This window comes from Dipodomys spectabilis, unplaced genomic scaffold (genome assembly GCF_019054845.1).
Source record: "Dipodomys spectabilis isolate Male_0828 unplaced genomic scaffold, ASM1905484v1 ptg000233l, whole genome shotgun sequence".
Taxonomy (NCBI): domain Eukaryota; kingdom Metazoa; phylum Chordata; class Mammalia; order Rodentia; family Heteromyidae; genus Dipodomys; species Dipodomys spectabilis.
In genome coordinates, this window is record NW_024870910.1 from 1,561,996 (window position 1) to 1,584,912 (window position 22,917).

The window sequence follows — 22,917 nt, forward strand, 5'->3', positions numbered from 1 at the left end:
GTAATTCAACAGAGGAAAGGCTTGTCAAAAAAGTTGCGAAAGCCAGCACTGATGGTACATGCCTGGAACACTCGGCTACTCAGGAGACTCCAGGGATCTCAATTTGAAGCTAGCCTTGGCAGAAAGCTCCATGAAACTCCATCTCCAAAATAACCAGCAAAAAGCTGGGCTGCAGAGGTAGTTCAAGTGGTAGAGAGCCAGCTGAGCAAGGAAGAAGAGCAAGTAAAACCTTGAGATCAAACCCCAGGATGTACTGCCCGCCCTCCTCCCAAAAAAGCTACTGGAACAAACCAATACACATACTCAAAGAAATCAACCTCAACCTTTACTTCATATTACATTTAAAACATAAATTAAAAACTGAATTACAAGCTCAGGGTTCAATCCCTAGTATAAAAAGGACAGACAAAACAAAACAAACAAAGAATTACAAGCCTAAATACAGTCCAAGGCATGAGTAAAAAAGCAAATGCTAAGATACAATTTTGCCCAATCCCTGTGACAAACTCCAAATTTCTACTCTTAAACTAGGGCAGAACTATAGGGAAATTCCTATCTAACATACTATGGTCTATTATGAATCTCTTTAAAAGAGCATCTTCCTTTAAGAAATACTTAAGTAACTCCCACGTGAGTCACTATTAATGCAAATACAATCAACAGAGCCACAGAAAACCTGCCATGAATAAGACATACTACACTGGGAGGGCCCAGTGGAGGAGGCAGCACTGAGGCGGCACCTAAACAGTGATGGACAGCATTGTTACACAACCACTGAAGCTGTGACCCAGCTGTCAAGGACTCAGAGAAAGTTCAGAGGTCTATGATTTAAACAAGGGAGTAGCTGAGATTCACACAGTGTTTTTGCTCAAGTCATTCCGTTTTGAGCAGTCAATGAATAAAATACATGAGAAATGTAATAGAGAAAAATTTAAAAATTCAAACATTTACAGAGGACTTTATACCCAGATTTGTATTTCAAAATGAGATTTGAAATTTATTATCCCCACTTGATTTGTACATATAGAAGTTTTGGGCTGAAGGTCACTTTGGGTCAGCTGGGAAAACAAGCCTTTTTCTCCTTATTCCTAAAGGATACATTATATTTTATGTGATAAAGGATATCATAAATCAATCGAGTTATAAAAAGAAATATATAGTCATATGAAACGGACAACATACTATGATATTTTAACAAAAACACTAGTTCATAAAATATTTTTCTATTATTTCTAAAATATTTTTCTATTACGCAGTAGAAAACTTAAGATGGTGTGTTATTTAAGTTGCTAGGCTATCCCTGAACTTGTGATTCTCCTGCCTCAGCTTCCCTAAGTGCTGAATTACTATGCCCAACATCCAAAGTATTCTTTTTTGTTTTGTTTTGTGAGATAGAGTCTTGCTGTACAGCCCAGGCTGCCTCAAATTCACAATCCTCAGGCTTTGTTTAGCTTCCTGAGTGCGGAGTATACCACCATGCTCAACTAAGCAAAATGAAAAACAAAAACTTTTAACATACCTTCCCCAAGGTTATTGTTTTTGTTATGTTTTGTTTTGTTTTCAGTTGTAGGGCTTGAACTTGGCCTGGGCGCTGTCCCTGAGCTCTTTTGTTCAATGCTAGCACTCTACCACTTTGAGCCACAGCTCTACTTCCCCAAGTTTTTATTAATAACATAATCAGCAAGAAGTTCAATAATACTTATTATTTTAAATGTTAAATTTTTCATAACCACTGAACATTACTCCTATGAACATGTTTTAAAATTACTTATTTTGTCTTTTCTATATTAATTTGTCTTTTCTATTTTAAGTAGAAAGTAGAGTCAGATGAAGTTACATTCATTAAAACTTCTGAAGAAGATACATCTGCATAAACCTAAGCCAACATAAAATTTTCAATCAAAATAACCTTCACTGGTACTTTATAAATATCAATCTATGAAGCAATCAATTTTTTTCTTTTCTTAGCTGTACTAGAATTTAAACTCAAGGCCTCATGCTTGCTATATTGGTGAGCAGTGAGCTACACTTCCAGCCCAAAGGCAAAAAAGTAAAAATAAAATAAGAAGTCCATATTTTAAGATTCCCTAAAATTTGCTTATTTTTTCCTCCAGTCTCTTCTACCTCTTCTGATATTTTCCTACTTAATTGTTCATTTAAAGATTTTTCTAGGATAATATAATTCATGTCCCCAATCCTTTGTCCTTTACGCTGTGACAGTAAATAGAAAGGAACCTTTAAAAATAAAAGCTAATATATTGATGGTTATACTGAATGAAAAACTAAGCATCAGGAAGTGTAAAAGTTCAAATAGTGTTATCTCTGCAGTATTAGACAAAGTGCACCACTATTATACATTTCAAATAGTTTACTAACTTAATTGATCTGCAGTAAACCCTAAGATAAAATTCTAAGATTTCTATGATCCACAATCACAAAAACAGCTTGATTTTGAGACAGCATTTCCATTGTGTTTTATTTACTCCATAACATAGAAAAAGGAAAATGTCTTACTAGAAATAAAGTATCAGCAAAAGTGCTCTGAGAGGTGATCCCTGAAGAAGCAGGCTTTGTTGTTCCTTTTTCAAAAATGCAATTCCTTAAGAAGGAAAAAAATTGAGATGGGTTATTGTTCCTGATTCTAAAGGAGAATTAAAAATACATTCTATTATTACAAAATTCTTGCACTCAACATCATTCTTGGCAGACAGCACCACAAATACTTGCCGAGACAGAAAATTAAGCTGGTAGTCATTTGTTTTACTTAGCTGATAAAATTAAATGTCTCTAATGTCACTAAGCCACTTTTTTTAATCAAGTATTACTCAAATGTTCAGTAATAGTATGTGTACTGCAAGATTGAAAAACTGGACTCATGGGCCCTATTTTCCTATCCTCTGCCTCCTATATGCTTGTATTTATCTATACTGTATACATGGCTTATTAAGCGTGTGATAAAAATTTTCAACCAGTTGAAAATGTTTATTGCATTATGTTTTTATTCAGAAAGTTGTCACTAGGTCAATGATTTGTACCACCATAAAATATGTCTGCATGCCAAAACAATGTTAATATTTATGCGTTCCACTATCTTTAAAAGAGAATAATGAACACAGAATGACAAAAATAAACAACAACAACAAAAAAAACCCTATTCACTGCCAACAATTCAGGCTCTATAAAGCTGCACTGGTTAACATAACCCAAAGAATTAGATGTATAAATTAACAACCCAGTCCCTTTACATTCTTACTTAGAGAGAATAGGGAATTGGGTGGAAAGGAAAAGACAGTAAATGATACTCATGTTTCCTCACCCCAACTGACCAGGATCAATATTCCACTGCTAATATCTATAATAATATATAACTACATGATTGAGCAACTGAACCAATCTCTAAGTAAATCTGTTTTTATTAAATGTAAATGGGCATTAGTTCTCCATAGAAAATTAAGAACTTACTTCAGCAGTGTTAATTGCTATGACTTTTATTTCTATTTGGAAAAGATACCTTCTTTAGGGGCAACACAAACTGCCAAATATTCTTTTTATAGTAATGCAGTATTAAAAGCATTAAGACACACACACACACACACACACACACACACACACACACACACACACACACACACACACACACACACACACACACACACAAGCCCCTTTTTATTTTTGCAAGGGTAGAAGGAAATTGCTGTTAAAAAAAAAAGTCCAAATGCAGCTTTTACCCTAACTGTGAGCTAGTGGATCACCCCTGCAATCCCAGCTTCCCAAAAAGCTGAGGCCTGAAGGATCATAGTTTAAAGCCAGCCCAAGCAGAAAAATATAGCAGACCCCCATCTCCAAAATTCCACAATAAGGAGCAAAAAGACAGGCCAGATGTGGTCTGAAGTGGTGGAGTGTCAGCCTAGCAAGTGAGAGGACCTGAGTTCAAACCCTAGTACCACAAAAAATAATAAAGTAAAAACCAAGCTTTAGTTATAACTATAAAACACTATAAACTATAGCCAGTTATCATAAAATTTCATGCAATTAAACCTACAAACCTTCTGCTACTCAAGAATAAGACAGGTGTCTCTCTCCCTTGGAGAGCATCCATTGTCTGTCTGCTTTTTGTCTGTCTGCTTGCCTGCTTGCTTCCTTACTCAATGAAGCTCTGCCAAGTTTTCTTACCATTAAAAAAAGAAGCCAGGCGCCTATAATCCTAGCTACTCAGGAGGCTGAGATCTGAGGATCATGGTTCAAAACCAGCCTGGGCAGAAAAGTCCAAGAGACTCTCAAATACCACCCCAACGCCCCCCACCAGAAAACTAGAAGTGGAACTGTGGCTCAAAGTGGTAGAGTGCTCACCTTGAGCTGAAGAGCTGAAGAACAGTGCCCAGGCCCAGAGTTCAAGACTCACAACTGACAGAAAAGAAAATTGAAGAAGGGAAAGGATACCCCTCTATCCCTCCAACCTTTCATCTACAATGTTGTTAACTGTACCACAAGCGGTCAAGCTCTGTAACTTCATTTAAATATTTACCTATGCCTGAAAATGACCTCCCTTTGTTTCTTAGTTCAAAGACACTTTCCTAGGAGGTCATCCTTAAGATAGCTTTACCATAATTAACTTTTTAAAAAATCACTAGTTTTGCAAGCATGAGTCTCCTCTGTATGCTGTATATGCTTTTTAAAATTAAAAGAGAAAACTTTGTTCTATTTGTGGTACTGAGGTTTAAACTTAGAGCTTCACACTTTTAGGCAGGCACTTTACTCTTGACCCACACTTACAGTCCCGTACTTTGTTCATTTTGTTGTTTTTGTGCCTGTCCTGAGATTTGAACTCAGTGCCAGGATGCTGTCCCTGGGCTTTTTTGCTCAAGGCTAGTTCTCCACCACTTGAGCCATAGCTTTATTTTAAGCTTTTGGGGGTTAATTAGAGGTATGGATTTTCCTTCCTGGGCTGGCTTTGAACTTCAATCCTCAGATCTCAGTGTTATGGGTAGCTAGGATTACAGGCATGAGCCACTTGTAACTTTGTTCCTTTTTATATACAGAATAGCCAGTCAGTATCTGGCATACAATTCAATACAATACATTTAGAATCTATTTACTAAGAACCTAATAAATACCAGGCCCTGGTATTTATCCATGCTTCTATCCTTATCCCTGACCTGTGGAGCCAGAGAACCGAAACACAAAATGAGTAAGGAATATACAATACATATGGCATATTAATGGAAAGCCCTTAATAAGAAAAAAATACATAAATCAAGCAGGGAAGGAAATACAGGGAAAAGGAACCAAAAAGTATAGAAAAGGTATTCAGAGAAAGCCAAACACAGCAACAGCTGCAAACAAGGCAGAAATATTTCAGTCTTATGTAGGATAGAGCCACACACTAATTGCTTTACATATATTACCTGATGTACAGCCAGAACTTCCTTACTACCTCATTATTATTCTCATGAGAAAATTGAAGTAATAAAGTAGCAACTTCTCAAAGTCACACAACTAGTAAAGTGGTGAAGAACAAATTAGAATCCAGAAATTATTCTGCTATGCATAACTATAATTGAGTGAATGGTTTTCTTGAATAAAGAAAACAAGTGAAAAAAAGAATATCTCCTAAAGCAATAGCTCAAGAAGGCCAAAGCTCAATCTCAGAGGACCAATACCTTTCAGCAGCTTCAGATCCACATTACATATCAATACTTAAGAGATGACAGGCATCACTAATGGCCTAAGACATAATCAGCTGTGTCTATGTAATGAAGCCTCTCTAAAAATTCAACAGGACATTTGAAGGGCTTCCAGAGAATAGCACATTAGAAGAAAACTCTGTACTCTTCCCCACATCCTGTGTGCTATGCATCTCTTCCAACTGACTGTTCACTGCCTGAGAACCATACTTCAAAAATCCACAATCAGAAATGTTCTGAACGCCAACAGGACCTGACATGATGTGTGACTGTCATGTGACAGACAGGACAGCATTTGAAACAGGCAAAATACTGGGTAAAATTACTTTCCAGCTATACATAAGGAATGTATGAGACACAAATAGCATTGAAGACTTGGATACCATTCTCAAGGTTTCTCATTATGTTTATGCAAATCTTCTAAAATTTGGGGGAAATTTGTCTTAATATTTATAACCAGAAGCCTCCAAAGGTTTTTTAGGAATGAAACTCTGAAGCTCACAAAGTGAAAATGGTATCTTAGAGTTAAATCCAAATGACTAATCTATTTAAAAGAAACAAACAAGAACACATATACTAGTGGAACAATAATATTTGTGTGTTCTTTCAGAAGTCATTTGACACTTCTACAGTCCTGATTTAAACCTTAAAAGAACAGGAACTGGCTTAAGGTTATCCTTAGAGCATCCCCTTTGCTTGAATTCTGATATTCCTCCTTCAGGAAGGGAGTTGAGGGAGATTTACAGATACTACCATAAGAATTACATATTATCTACTACCTGTTATATCTACAATATGTCCCTGCATAGTTGTCACTATTTACTTCTCTACTATAAAAGTCCACTGTAGTATATCCTGTGTGTACAAATTTTACTTACTTTATTTAACAGTATGGTGGCATACACCTATAATCCCAGCTCCTCCAGAGGTGGACATTGAGAGAATCACAATCTGTAGCCAGTCTGGGCAAAGGTTAAGACCACCATCCCAATAAACAAGTTTAGTAGAGTGGGATCCTACCTACACAAGAGGACATTGATAGGAGGATATTAGTCTGAGGCTGGTCCAAAAACATAAAATCTTATTCAGAAAGTAAAGCAAAAAATAAAAAATTAAAAGGCTTGGGGTGTTGTGCCAGTGGTAGAATGCCTGCCTAGCCAAGCACAAGGCTGAGCCTGAGTTCAATCCCTAGAACCACCAAAAAGAAAGTAAAGAGTTGAAAACAATTGCTCTAGGCAAGGCCAAGTTAGAGATGCCTTAAAAGTCAGTATTTTACAGTTTTATCTAAGTCCAAGTCAGGTAAATAACAACTTCTCAAAATGCAAAAGCTCTGAGTCGCTTGTCCGACAATAAATTCAAAAAAGAAAATGGGGGAAATCTGAGGTCCCACAAGACAAGAGAAATTGAGAAAACTGAAATTCTCACAACGGTGCTCCAATCATTAAAATAAAAACCACTGAGGTTGAAGACTGTTCTACACTCACCAATGAGGGAAATACTAGCATCAGAACACTGTAAAAAAACAACCAACCAACAAGAACTCAAACATAAAAATGAACAGACAAAAAGTGAGGTCCAGAATTTGACACCTATCAAATGGGGAATGCCTTTTGCCCCAAAACAATCACCTCAAAACAGGACAAAGCAATAAGCCAATTATTTCAAACAATTAAACATGTACACAAACATTATTAAATATTACAACCAACTTGAATTGGAACTCTAAAAACTAAAAAATAGAAATGGACAAAACAAGCAATTAAAATTGCTGACTGAATTCAGACAAAGTGGGAAAAATACAAAATTATAGCTACAGAGGTTATCATAGAAAGGACTGACTCCTGAGCTACAATAGCCCACATGTTATGAGACACAACCACCATCCACAACTGGAGTTCTGTTTCATCTGATTTCTGATCTTCTCTCCTTCTATCACTTCACAATGACTCACAAGCCTCAACACTTGGGGGATAACCACATAAATAAGTGCCACAGCTTTTCATCGTATGGAGTATATGAAGCAGTACGTCTTACTTAACAGTTTAACATGTTTGAAACCATGCTACTGTTTTTTAATAAGGCTTACTAGGGTTCTCATTTTTCTCTTTTAATTTTTACAAACTTTCAAGTGTTGTTTCCATTACCTCACTGATCCTTTGAACCATGTGGTTTTCACAGGAGGAGTTTGTGACTTTGGGGGTGGGGAAAACTGAGGTTTGAATTCAGGGGCTTCTCACTTGCTAGGTAGACACTTTAACACTTGAGCCACACCTCCACCAACCCTTTTTGCTCTAGTTATTTTTGACACAAAGTTTCACTTTTTCTCCATGCCAGCCTGATCTCTGATTCTATTTACACTTCCCACTGAAGCTGTGATGACAGTCACACATCATCAGGCTCAGCTTTTTCTGTAGAGATGAGGCGTCAAGAACGTTTTTACCTGGGTTAGTCTTGGAACATGATTCTCCTGATCTCTGCCTCCCAAGTAGCTAGAATTACAGGTGTGAACCACCAGCACCTGGCTAGCACTGCAATTTTTAGAAGCACATATCCTGTGTTACAGAGCTGAATGTTGGTGTGTGTATATATGTGGGTCAGTATACAGGCAAGTATTTCTAAGCACCATCTGTTCAGTGGGCCTAAGGGTAAAAACAATTCTACTGTAGCAATGACCACTCCTAGCATCAGAGCTTGTTGTTTTTTTAATTAGAAATTAGAATAGCCTCAAAGCAGCTCCTAAAGACATGTATCAACTATAAAAGCTAAAACTGACTTGACAGAGAAGAAACCAGCAGACACCACTTTAACTAAGTGAACAGATTAATATTACCAGTAATAAGACATTGACAGCATAAAACTTTCCAAGCCAGGTGCCTATGACTTGGATATCTATAATCCTAGATACTCTGGAGGCTGAGATCTATGGATCTGGGTTCAGGACCTGAGCACAGTCTTTGAGGCTCAAGGCTACTGCTCTACCACTTAGTCACAGCTCTACTTGTAGCTTGTTTCATTTTTTGTGGTTTTGTTTTTAATAGTTTATTGGAGATAAACACCTCACACTTTCCTGCAGGGGCTGGTTTCAAATGGCCAATGCTCAGATCTGAGCCTACTGAGTAGCTAGGATTACAGGTGTGCCACCAGCACCCAGCTTCAATAGGCTTTTAAGCAGTATTACATTAATATTACTTTCCTGGTTTTAAAAAGTTGTGTTATGGTTGCATGAAGCTGCAGAGCTTCTGCATGGCAAAGGACATAACTTGCAAGATCAATAGAAAGCCCACGGATTGGGAGAAGAGGGTCTCATATCTAAACTATACTTGGAACTCAAAAAATTAAATCCCCCAACAACAAATCCTCAAAGAAACAACTGCCCGATAAATAAGTGGGCTAAAAACTTAAAAGAGAAACTTCTCTGAAGAGGAAATAAGAATGGCCAATAGACATGAAGAAATGCTCAACCTCTCTAGCCATAAAAGAAATGCAAATAAAAACAACATTGAGATTCTACCTCACCCCAGTTAGAATGGCTATAATCAAGAACTCTAATAACAACAGATTCAGGAGGGGATGTGGCTAGAAGGGAACCCTACTGCATTGTTGATGGGAGTGTAAACTTGTTCAAACACTTTGGAAAGCAGTATGGAGGTCCTCAAAAGACAACACATAGCACTCTCCTATGACCCAGCAAACCCACTTTTGGGTATTTACCCAAATGATCACAAACAAGACCATACTAAAGCTACCAGCACAACTATGTTTATTGCAGCATTATTTACTATAGCTAAGATATGGAACCAACCCAGATGCCCCTCAGTAGATGAATGGATCAAGAAAATGTGATATGTATACATATAATGGAATTCTATGCCTCCATCAGAAAGAATGACATTGCCCCACTTGTTAGGAAATGGAAAGACTTGGAAAAAATTATATTAAGTGAAGTAAGCCAGGTCCAAAGAAACATAGGTCCCATGGTTTCCCTTATTTGCAATAACTAGTATATGTCTGGGACAAGCAGAAAAGGTCAAAAGCTATGTACATATGACCAGATAAGATGATGTTAAGTGAAATGAACCCCAAGATAGGGACACAAGTGGTTTTTTCTTCCTTGCTATTGTTTCTAATGTATTTATAATGTACCATGTGATCTTTTTGTTTCTTTTTATGTTCCTCCCCCACAGTATAACCCGTTTTCACTGTATTTGATGTTGGTGCCCTGCATCTTGTATATACACTTCTCTAATTTGGGGAGGGGAAGGGAAAAACAAAATGTTTAAATAGAGATGCAGGTTGACCCATTGTAACAATGAGATGAACAGACACTATGTTGAAAAATGAACTTTACAATTTGGGGGGTGGGTAGCTGTGGAGGTGGGAGGAAAGGGATGGTAGGAGAAAAACAAAGGAGGAAGTAACAATGCTTGATAGGAAATGTACTCATTACCTTGCTCATGTACTCATGTAACTGTAACCCCTCTGTACAGTATTTTTACAATAAAAAAGTTATGTTATGGTTATGGAAGATGTCCAACATTACAGGAAGCTAGATGAAGAGCCAGTCATAAGCGTTCTATACTATTTTGCAACTTTTTTCCATGTCTAACACTAATAGTAAAAATTTTAATGTTCTTTTACTGAGACTATTTTTTAAAGGAACACTCATAGTAGTAGTCTAGTTTATATAAAAACTAATAATGACAATTCCTATGGCAATTCAAAATGATTCAAGGACACAGGATCCCATCATTTTGGTCCAATGTTAATATTCAATTACTGAAGCGAGCAGATAAGCATTTACACATGAACTGTTTGTAGAGAATGAATTGGTATTGCAGAGTTCAAAACACTACGTTCACTGATCACTTAAAAATGAATGAATGAACAAGGTGAAAAGGTCTATTGTATTTGTCCTATAAAGTAATCATTTCACTACTATTCCCCTATCTTCTTTTACGCCCAGTTTGTTTCATAATTTTAGGCACTGTTAAAAGAGTATTTTTATTATTTTAGGCAGTTCAGTCACTATTGAGGAGCATTTTTTATATGTAGGCAATGAAATATCTCTTGAGTAGGAAAAATGTTTTTATGTGGGCTTTTAGGACAGTATTATTGAAAATATAACAGCTAAGATTTTCATTTTTTATGTTCCAAGACCAAACAATGAATACCTTGAGGCTATCTCAAACAGGGCAAACTTGTCTGTGCAATTTTCTCTCAGATAAATCCTCTCACTTCCCTGACCACTTGCAACCTTCACCTTTACTTATTTTCAAACACCTATGCCATGGCCAAATTCTAGGCTAGGTCACTGCCAGAATCTGTTGTCCTTCATCTACTAGTAAAGTCAGATTTTCCATTCTCTGATGACATCTTTCCAAAGCACTCTCACAGACTCCTTACTGACCTGCCAGATCTGCTCCCTCATGCTTCCTCACTCCCTGAGCAGCCCATTCCTTCCCCCATTGCTCAAGCTATCAACTTACTCTGCCCTCTGACCATATTTCTCTCTCACCTTCAATGTATAGTCCATCACTGAGCCCTCTAATTCTACCTACTACACAGCTCAAATCCATCTTTTTCTTCCATCGCCCCAAGCCACCTTATGATTTTCAAATACTTTTAACACCTTCTTACTCCCTCCAGGTAATTCTCTTTCTTTTCCTTCTCTTCCTCCCCTTCTCCTTTTTTTTTTTTTTTAAGATAGAATCCAGCTATATCCCAGGCCAACCAGCATTAGCTTTTCAAATAATTTCCTCTTGGGTTTATGATAAATCCCCTCACACAGTTTGAGAGCTCTTCATAATCTACCCCTCTTTTGGCCTCATCTTTCTCTGCTCTTTGGTGCCTGCCCACTTTCATACTTCCTCTGCACAAAGTTTAAATCCAACTCACTCTCCAGGCACTGAGCAAGATACTCCTGGTCTCCCTGACACTGAGTTAATTGTTCCTTATACAGTGCCCTCTGCACTGTATACATTAAGCACACATTAAAATCAAGCCACTAAATCAAAGTGAGTTACAAACACATATGGCTAATACTCCCAATCTAAGCATGGAAAGCTAAGCCTTGCTCACAGGTAGGTAGTTATTCTACAGCATCTAGTTCAGTGTACCAAATAAATAAGGTTGTGAAGACTAAAGTGAAAACAGCAAAATAACATAATGGTTACAAAGAATTTGAACCCAATGAATGCTTCCTGATCAAGATAAGATACTCTTCTTACTGTACATTGTGGCATTTAATTTTGCTTTCAAGAAAAAATGTAATGTTGCTGGTGATGGACATGCCTGTAATGGCACCTACTTAAGAGGTTAAGGTAGAAAGATCATGGCCTGAAGCCTTCTATTTAAACAAATGAAATTACAGCCCAAAATGGCTGGAGGCCTGGTTCAAGCAGCAAAGTACTGGTCTAGTACTTGACTCTGATTTCACACCTTAGCACAATAAAAAAACAAACCACAAAAGACATGTAATTAGCTATAGAGCATGTAACACAAACTTTGAAAAAAGAGTTTAAGATTTCACTTTACAATTAGAATGACATTCAAAAAGGTTAATACTTTCTGAAGAATAAAACACTAGCCCCTTGTTTTGCCCCAGCTCCCTCTCAGCCTTTCCCTTTCCCCGGTTCTCTTCCCTTGCAACCCCTGCACACCTCTAGCTTGTGCAGGCTGGCTGGCAGTATACTCCTCCCCAGTAAATTCTTTTCTGCCTGGGGTGGGGGAAGAGGAGCACTAAAACAGCCACACGAGGCATTTTGATGCTCTGTAATAGATACTTTTAATCTCAGGAATTAGACTAAATTTTAAAGTTGAAAAGTGTGAAGGTTTTCATGTCATCTAAGACAGAGAAGTTATTCAAATCAGGAATTACCAATTCACTGAAAAGAAAGTGCTCCACAAAATTAACTGAAATGTTTAAACAAACAGATGAATATTTAATTTTGCTATTAAAGTAATAAAGATAAAAGAGTCAATATTATAATAATATGTCAAAAACAACATATGACTATCAACTATCAACAATGGTACAAATTCTCTGAGGAGACAGAATTAGAAAATAGGATTGCTACTCCTAAGAAGCTAAAATGTATTTTGGAAGATAACATACAACCACTGCAGAATAAAAGAATCAGGTGAAAGTAGTTAATTAAGATTAACACTTTGAAACTGTTAGGCGTTTGGAATGTGTAAGGAGAAATTGTAATCTACCTAAAGAATCAGCATAAACTCAACAGTTCTTAGCTTGAGACATTGAAAATGGTCCTAAAACAATGCAATTTCAGTATCAACAAAATACCAATTACCTACTGCCCAGGTCATGATTGCCTTACGCTCTTAACTAGTTTAAAAGAAGAAAAGGCCTTCAAGTAATGGCTGTTTCTAGGACAGTAGCAAGAAAAGCCTGATCAGCCTGGAATATCTAGTTTTTCCAGAAAGCAAGGAAGTGCTCCAAAAAATGATGAGAACATATCAAAACAACCAATGAATTAAGTTGAAGGAATTCCCATGGACCAAATCTGGGTTAATTTGAAACAGCAAAATGAAGACAGATAACAGAGAATAACCTATTTAATAAAAAAGGATCTATAAATTCTTATTGATGTCAAATAAGTAAATCAGAAAGAAAATTCCTTCACAACAGAATACCAAGTAAATAATGTAGAGGAATGAAGGGAAAACATTGTTGGCAACTATAGTATATTTATTCACTGACTGAATCAAGAATCATCAACAAGTACTAAACTATTAAGTGAACATTTTGGGGTATTCATGTATCTACTTTGTCTCAAAGATACTTAACCATAACAAAGGGGACACAATGACACTATTTACAGTGGAGAGAACCATCAGGCAAAACTTTCATAACTGACAGATCCAAAATATTATCAGCATGGCCAAGCTGCCTTCTGATGAGATGTTCTATGTCAGAGGGTGTGTCATCACATGGGATTTCTGCCCCAAAAGCATAACTTGAATGAAATTACAAAGAAGTGAAAAGACCAGTCCAAACTGACAGCCTGTAAGACACAGGGTCTGTACTCTTCAAGAGTATTAAAATCAGGAAAGACCAAAAAGGTTGAAAAACTGTTTCAGATTTAAAGAATACAACACTATCACAAGTAAAATACAATGTATATAATATCAGAATTGGGAATTCTTTAATTCTATTAAAGAATGCTTCTAGCTCAATTGGAGAAATTTAATTATAAACTGTATATAGTAGTATCAATATTAAATTACTTGACTCCACTATACTGGGATTATATAAGAACACAACCTTGGTCTTAGAAGATACCAGCTGAAGCATTTAGGGATAAAGGATCGCATGTGTGTAACTTATTCTCAAATGATTCAATAATAGAAATTTTTAATAGAAAGAGAAATAAATGAGGGAGAAAAAGAGAATGAAAAGAGCAGTCTATATAGTAGATATTAAAGTGCAATATAGGTATGTTCAGTAGTATTCAATAATATTTAATATGTAGTCTCCTCAATTATCAATGTATACAATGCATTACTTAATATAGCATTTCAAGCCATTATTGTAAACGCATCTATATGTTTTGCCTTAGGTGTTATGCCTAATTTTAACTAAACATGTACCTTTGGAATACTCCAGAAGATGCAAGCAAAGGAGCTCCAAACTGTAAATAAAGTATTTTTCCCAACTTTGTGTCTACTTTGGAAACATAAAAAGAGGTTGTTGTTTTATTTTCTAAGGAGTGATAATGCCAATACGAAAACTGGTAAATCTAGATTCAGGCATATATATGGGAGTTTGTTTCACTATTCTTGCAACTTTAAGTTTTAAAAAAAGGTCTCCCCATCATAATCTGTGTCATTAAGTTATGTTTAACACCATTAATTAAAAGGTTTTCAGTATCAAAATAAATATTTTGCTATAATCTTTACTTTGCAAATGTAATAAATTCTAAGGGCCATCTGTAAATTAGCTGTTCCAAATGTGTAAAGATTTTCACTATCACAAAGGATCGTTAGGTTCCTTATATTGGCCACAAAAGTTCTTCTCCATTAGCAATACAGCTGAATTAGCAGTGTACTAATGCAATGTACTAAAGCTGTATTAAATTAGAAACTTTGAGATAATATGTAAAATTAGCTGGATAAGCTGAAAGAAGTGAATGGGTTTGGTTAGTAAGAAACAAGGATATACATTTCAAAATGGAGATGGAGCTCCTACATACTGGCCACTAAAAAGGCAAAACAGAATCTCAGGAAATGCCACTGGCACTCAAATTCCTTCCCTTAAAATGTTGATGAAAACATGCTAATACATACTAAAATGCGTAAGTTAAGACTTAATGTCTAAGAAGTATCTTTGTAATGTTTAAAGTCTGATTTGGTCTGTGATTATTTCAGTTAATTCGGACCACATCTATGCATTACAAGGTTTCCTGAGAAATCTCTCAGCATCATACCCTGAATATTGAACAGCCAATGATTTTGGCTTGCTGTCTGCAAGCTAGTCTCTGACAGAGGAACTCAGACTAGCTGGAGAAAGTGATACCAATTATAATACTCTAAAATGGGATTCACTCTGCAAATGTATACATAAAGAGCTTTAGAAACATAAAGAAAAGGACAGAAAAACTTCATCTGGATATATTATAACCAGACCACAGAGGAGAGATGACACTGACATAGCTAAGACTTTACGGATAAATGGTTCAATAAGCATATGAGCAAAGGAGTGTCACAATCATTGGGCAAAACATGAGTAGAGATACAGACACATTCATTCGATGTCTTCCATATACCAGGCAATGTGTTGCTAATGCCTGGGGTAGAAGCTATGCACAAGATTGCCCAGGCCTCTGCCTACATGGAGTTTACATTCAGTTAATAAAGGAAGGCAAAAATGGGAAAGGATGTATATGGAGATGGAGGAGCACTGAGGCCCTAGTGGCCAGCACCAATGAACAAGGGAAAGGATAATGGGAAGGAGGAATATAATGTAGTACCATTTAGCCCATGGAAAGGAGTAAAGAAACTATTTTGAAAGGAATGGGAAACTATGGCAAGATTTTAAGCAGAAAAATAGTATGTGATTAAAGCTCTGAAAATGATCCCTAGGGCTGCAGTGTGAAGAAAAAAAGGAAAGAAAAGAAACAAGCCCACCAAGGAGTCTACTGCAATAGTTCATTCAAAAGGTAACAAGGAACTGCACTGGTGGCTCATGCCTATAATCCTAGCTCCTCAAAAGAGGCTGAAGTCTGAGGATCTCAGTTTTTCTGAAGTCAGCCCAGGCAGAAAAGTCTGACTCTTACCTCCAACTAGACAGCAAAAAGCTGAAAGTAGAGCTGTGACTCAAGTGGTAGAAAGAAAAAGCCAAGAAAGAGTGTGAGCCCTTGAGTTCAAGATCTAGTACCAGGAAAAAAACAAAAACAAAACAAGACAAAAAGACAGGTAACAACAGCTTAGAATAAAGAGGAAATGTCAGAGCAGTACACAGGCTCAAGATAAACTACTGAAGTATAACAGGATTTGTGTATCTGAGAATAAAAGAATCAAGAATACCATAATTTTTTGCTTGAATGTTGTCATTTACTGTGATGTGGAAGGCTAACAGAAACATAAGGTTTTGAAAGAAAGCTGAGGGAGAAAAAGAAACTGAATTTTAACCGTATGGCTCATACTATGTTTGAGATCCCAAGTATCCATGTAGGTATCAAGCTCAAGAGAATTATGGGCTAGGGAAATAAAAATGGCAGTTACTGATTGTAAAAGAGGGATTTTAGTGGGGGATCAATGAGAGGAAAAGAAGAGAGTGATAGGGGTATTAGTAAGTACATTGTAAATATGTATGAAAGCAGCATAATGAAATCTCCCCACCCAAAAAAAAAAATGTTAAAGGAAAGAACAGGAAAAAAAGTAATACAGGAGTGAACTTGATCAAATTACATTATATGCTTGTATGGAAGTATTACAGTGAAACTCTTTCATATAATTAATACATGCTAATGATTTAAAAAAAAAGTGGTAGTCCTTAGAATATAAAAAACACACTGCCGGGCTGGGAATGTGGCTTAGTGGGTTCAATTCCTCAGTACCACATAAACAGAAAAAGCCAGAAGTGGCACTGTGACTCAAGTGGTAGAGTGCTAGCCTTGAGCAAAAGAAACTCAGGGACAGTGCCCAAGCCCTGAGTTCAAGCCTGCAGAACTGGAAACAAAACAACAACAACAACAAAAAAAAAACACTGTCTTCTCAGGGAGGAGCAAAAGCTGGCTAACACAGGAACTGAAGAGTCACAGCTGACAATAAACCTGGAAAGGCAGGCTGGACTCATGATAAGCCTTATACTAATACTGGCCATAGCTGTAATAGAAATAGCAGAGGTAAAATTACTGTGTACTATGTGTCAGTGACTGTTTTATAATCACATCTGGTTGGCTTCCTTCAACAACTCTCTGCAGTATTTAATGTTATAATCATTATTTTATTCACTGACCCTCAGAGAGACAAGAAACTTGCCAATGAACACAGTAAACAGAGAGGATATTCTCCCCTAGCAGTCTGATTTTAGAGGTCCATCTTTGAACTCTTACATTATGGCCTCTCTATTAACCTTAAATGTCCTCAAAATATTTTTTTAAAGAAATGATATATCAATCTGAATTTTAGAAACACAATTTCAATCTCTTATGTGGTACATGGATTGCTGAGGATAAATATGAAAAGTGAGACAGGCACAGTATTACTCAATGAGAGAGCACTTTGTTTATAATAAGCCCCAAAGTTACAAGTTATCTTACCAGGTCAAAGCAGCAGCAGCTCCTTGTTTCAAGGGTCACAAACCATAACTCAAACAAGTCCAAATCAACCTGCATGTGCAAGTCTCTGGTCATAGAAATAAGTGAAAAAGGACCAGCTACAAGGTAGAAATTCACCACCTACTAGTGAAAACAATTCCTAAAGCATATGCACCCATGCAGTTTATAGGTTTGAGTATGAAAACAAAATTAATTTAATTCAAAAGAACCATTAAAAAGATGTAGCTTAGGGACTGGGAATGTGGCTTAGCGGTAGAGTGCTTGCCTGGCATGTAGGAAGCCCTGGGTTCCATTCCTCAGGACCATATAAACAGAAAATGCTGGAAGTGGTGCTGTGGCTCAAGAGGTAGAGTGCTAGCCTTGAGCAAAAGCAGCCCAGGCCCTGAGTTCAAGCCCCAGGACTGGCAAAAAAAAATAAAAAGTACCTTAGCTTAGAAATTTGGTCAAACTTCCATTTTTCACCCAGCTTACCAATTTTTCTGGCTTTCTGTATCACCAGCTGCTACCTGATGAAGTTATCTATAGTTACATGAGTGTCCAAATGGTTTTCCACCTCACATATGAGCTAATGTTTTTAACATGCTTGTGACTTTATCTTGAATATTAAGACAACTAATATTAAGTAAAATATTAAATTCAGTAAAATACAAATGTTAAACCTGTAACATACCTATATAAAATATTACCTGCTCAACTTATGCCAACATATATTCTATTCTATGCCTGAGACTTACTCATTAACAAATGAGTTTATACTCTTTATAATAATAAACTGGATAAGGGTACACAAAGTATACAAAGATAAAATCATTTCACTTTACAGACCTGAAAAAGAGCATTAAAGAGGTACATACTACCTACTAAAGAAAACTTATTAAATATACTTACTTTTCTAATTTCAAATATTAAAGATAGTTTCTTTGAGATAATTATCTCACCATAAACTCACTAAAGAGTAGACAAACTACTTACATTTAACTTTAATTTTTTAAAAAAGCTGGGGGGAGATTATAGGCAATAAAAACAAATTATTAATGCAGATCAAAAACCTAATGTAGATCATCTAAACATTTTATGTACTATCTGATGATTAATTTAAGAAGGACTTCCTGATAAAATCCTTTTGGTCACAAACCCCAACTGGGCACTGGGCATGTATGGAGATCATCATCAAAGAAAGGAGGAGATGGAAAGAGATCAGCAATATGAATTTGTACACTAAGCTCAGGCAGTGAGCTAGAAACTTTTACACTCACTATCTCATTTAAATTCTAAACTACCATGAGGTAGACCTTGCAGTTCCTCCCCATTTTACAGAAGGTATTTCATAACTTTGGGGCTAGGAAGGTGGCTCAGTGGTAGAGCGCTTGCCTTGCATGCATGAGGCCCTGGGTTCAATTCCTCAGCACCACATAAGCAAAAAGAAAAAAAGCCAGAAGCGGCGCTGTGGCTCAAGTGGTAGAGTGCTAGCACTGAGCTGAAGAGCTGAGGGACAGTGCCCAGGCCCAGAGTTCAGGTCCCACGACCGGACCCCCCCCCCAAAAAAAAAAAATTGGGAGCATAATCTGATTATAAAACAGAGTATTTAAAATTAAAATATCCCTCTCCCCCAAAAAAATCCACGGTCATTACCTCGGTATGTTAAACTAAATTCCTCTTGCCAGAATAAAAGCAGCAAAGAGAGGGTAGAAGATGGCTTTCAAAACTGACTGACTAGCATGCTGCCTTTCCAATAAGAAATTTGCTTATGGCTTCTCCTCCTAAGCCAGAACACAAATCTAAGATTTAATTAACTATCTCAAACTTCAAAATCATTTGCTAATGAATATTTCCATAATTATTTAACCAACCTCAGAAACATTTCAGTATTTCTCTCTTTGATAACCTGACAATTAATGGATGACACAGCTATTACTTGAAGATTTGCAAAAATATTAACTTGTATTCTAAGTGGAAAATACAGAACCTGCTCTCAAAAAATACAGCATCAGCACCTGAAATAACATCTTAAAAGGATTATTTCTAATTATATTTACCAAAAAAAAGTTTGTTACATATAACCATTACGGAAACATATAATCTCTACACAGGAGAGAGAGAGAATGATGGGAAAGGGCGACATTGATCAAAATGCACTGTACTCATAAGCTGACAAGATTCACTGAAACCCCTTTGTACAACTATTTAAAGATAATAAAAAATAAAGCATGAATGGAAAAAAATTATATACAGGAGGAAATTTTTCTCGAGGCATAATTTAACAGGCTGTTATTACAATTACTTTTGAGCCTCAAAAAGTTATCATTTCTTCCCCTGATCATCCTTCTGATAATTAAAAAAAAACCTTTGATAAGACTAGTTAAGTGTAATTAATTGTAATTTTAACACCTTTGTTATAACGTGAAAATAACTAAAATCCATAGCGTGAGTTAAATGAAATAGGTAAGCAAATAATTGTTTAGAGAGGCTACAAGTATTGACTGCTTTAGTAAATAAGTGTTTATGAGACGCACTCTTCCAAGAGAATTAAGAGAGTCTACAAACAATTCAAAACCCCTAGCTTGAGCTCGTCTAAGGATTTTCATTATTATAATATCACTATCTAGGATTTTGCAACCACACTCACTGAACACTAAGTGATACCAGTGTCAGTGATTGCATCACCGTATACAACGAATGCGAACCATTACGGTCTAATATGACAGGCACGTGCTTAGCAATATCCCCTTTATATAAACATTACATTTAATATCACCTCTAATTTAAATCGGCACCTGCTTCGAAAACACTTCACTCTTGCCCTGAAAGTTGCCTTTTACAGGAAAATAAGTGACAACGCTCCCCCAAAACAACTGGACACACCAATGCCCTAGAAACACAATACAGTTATTTTTATCCTCACTTCCTAAACCCACATTATTACACGAAATGTCATTGTAATGCATTTTTTAAAAATCTATTCTGTTTACTTTTTCCACGGCCTGTTCAAGTACTGCCAAGGCAACACAGATTTTAAAAACTGACAACTACAATACTTAGCAGTTGCCAAAACAACACAGCTGGATTCTTAAAGGGAAAGTACTCTTGTGTAACCTACACCTAATTACAGTTCCAGAGCGCCTCATCTTATAGTAATAGACGCGACAAGACACAGGGGGAAACGATCGGCGCTACCAACGCGAAAACCTGTTTAGACAATGTGAGTTTAAAACCTGCCTAGTATTTATCCACACATGACGGCTGTTTGGGCTTCCAAACAGCACACGGTTACTGGAATCCCCACCTCGGTGAAAACCCAACCTGCAGGTTAACACGGGCTGGATTCAGGCTGCACATGAACTCCACCCCCCCACACACACACACACCACACACATCGGATCAGCACAGGAGAGACGCGTTGCACAACTAGGAAATCCCTTCGCAGATTTGTCTGAACCAAGAATTGTTATAGTTACACTTTCACCAGTTGTTGTGGTTTTTAGATTCTCTCCCCTTCCTTAAGAAAAACAACCACCACCACCTCACTCAGGAAAAGGCTCACCTTTCCCAAACTTGTTTGCACTGTCACCTAGTGTTTTGTATATATAGAATCCTCACGGTTGGAGTGACAGGAAATCGGAAGGCGACCACACAACGCCGTCCTGCCTGCCTGCTGCTGGGGGGGGGGGGGGGGGGAGCCCTCGGCGGACCCCTAGATCCCGAGAGGTCGCCTGGCAGCGTCCGGCGTCTGTACCCCGCAGGTGTCCCCCCCACCCCACACACACACTCGAGTTCAAACCCAAAGGTTCCACCCCGTTACATCAAGCTTCTCCCACCACCCAAGTGGGGGAACTTGTTCAAGTCCAAGCCCGAGCACCCCCCACACACACACACACACTCACCCCAACACTCGCGGGGTGCGAGGGGGAAGATCGATCCTCCCAGGGGAGGACCCCTGGCCCGGCTCCGCAGCCCCCCCCCCCACACACACACACCCCGCTCCGGGAACTCCTTCTTCAACTTTCAAGGAGGAGACCGCCGCCGCCGCCCCTCGGCCCCCTACGCGGTGCGCGCACCCCGAGGCCGCCCGCCGCGACCCCGCGTGGCCGAGCACCCACCCCCCCCGCCCTCCAGCAGCGCCCCGCCGGACCCCCCCTCCCGGGCCCGCCCGCGGGCACCCCCGCCCCCACCGCGAGGGCGCCTCGCCCCTCGGCGTCCTCCCCCCCCCCCCCCCCCCCCCGCAACACACACCCCTGCGCCCTCCGCGCCCCGCCGTCGCCAAGCCCGCGACCCCGGTTCCCGTCCCGGCCGGACCCGGCCTGCTCGTGGGGACCCCCGCAGCTGCTCACTCCCCCCGGCCGCCCCAGCCACACACACCCGCACACACTTCACGGCCGCGCCGTCCCCGACCCCTGCACCCCCCCCCCACCTCAGCCCCGGCGTCGCCACCTCACCGGGCCACCGCCCCCCTCCGGCACCACTGCCATCCCCGGTGGGGAGCACCCCCCGTCGTCCGCGGTCCTCACCGTCTCTCCGGCGCAGCTGGCGGGCTCACACGCGCCGCAGCCCGGGCCCCGCCACCACACTCCGCGCGCCGCCCGCCCGCCCGGAGCCGCCGCCTCCTTCAGCCCGGGACTCGCCGGGACATCCGCGCACGGATCCCCACACCGGGGCTATTTTTAGGAGACAGGCCTCGGCCAGACCGGAACTCGTTCTTCGAGGCGCGCATGCGCCCTGTGCCTTCGTGTTCAGTGTCCCTCCGCCGGCCTTGCTTCTTTCTCCTCCCCCCCCAGCCACCCCCCCCCCTCAGCTCCGACGCCCCTCCCCCTGCCTCTCCCGGAAGGTTTCTTTTCAGGGATGATTTCTCCTCTCGGTAGGTTCTGGAGTGCTTGGAATTTGAAGGACAGCTATAAAGGCAAAGGGAACCACACGGTGTAGAAGCGAGCGCTAATTCCAGAAGGACGTGAGGGACGGACTATGTTTTTTTCCCCGGTGGGTGAGGAAGGAGACGGATCACCCGGCACAGGAAGGAGATGACGGCGGTTTGGCGCCGGTGCTACATGCTGGAGCTCGCTTGAGGGACCGTGTTCTCCTGGAAGGGATACTGGTCACTTGACAGGAGCCTCGGGCGCCTCCTAGGGCGGGGCGGCCCCTGGCGGCACCGCTGCCGCCCGCCCCCGCCGCCCCTGCTTCCCTGACCAGCACGCGGGAGCAGGAGCCGGGAGCTGCCCTAGTGACGCGGCGCGTGACAAATAGCCGCGCGTGGCTCGTAGTCTCAGCCAACCCGGGACGCCGGGAGGCGGGGCTTTGCTCCTTGGGCGTGGCCTTAGTCTTGGGGGCGTGGTTTGCTTCCCGGGGGCGGGGCCTCGGCTGGGTGCGCGTGTCCAGCAGTCTTCCTGGGGCAGGTGCCTACCGAATGCCCTTCGGGTCGGCCCCCAAAGCCCCCTGCGGAG

General features: G+C 39.5%; 1 protein-coding gene across 4 annotated transcripts in view; it reads right to left on the reverse strand.

The window, feature by feature from the left end:
• The window catches only part of Mef2a (myocyte enhancer factor 2A), an 83,928-nt gene extending 61,737 nt beyond the window's left edge, over nt 1-22,191 (reverse strand). Inside the window, exons 1-2 of one of the 4 annotated variants that reach the window (XM_042698489.1) lie at nt 21,991-22,191; nt 2,515-2,599 (exon numbers count right to left, since the gene is read on the reverse strand). The gene's annotated coding sequence lies outside the window, so the exon portion shown is untranslated. The remainder of the gene's footprint in view (nt 1-2,514; nt 2,600-21,990) is intronic. The other 3 variants (XM_042698486.1, XM_042698488.1, XM_042698487.1) reach the window with 3 other exon arrangements.
• Nucleotides 22,192-22,917: the final 726 nt, after the last annotated feature.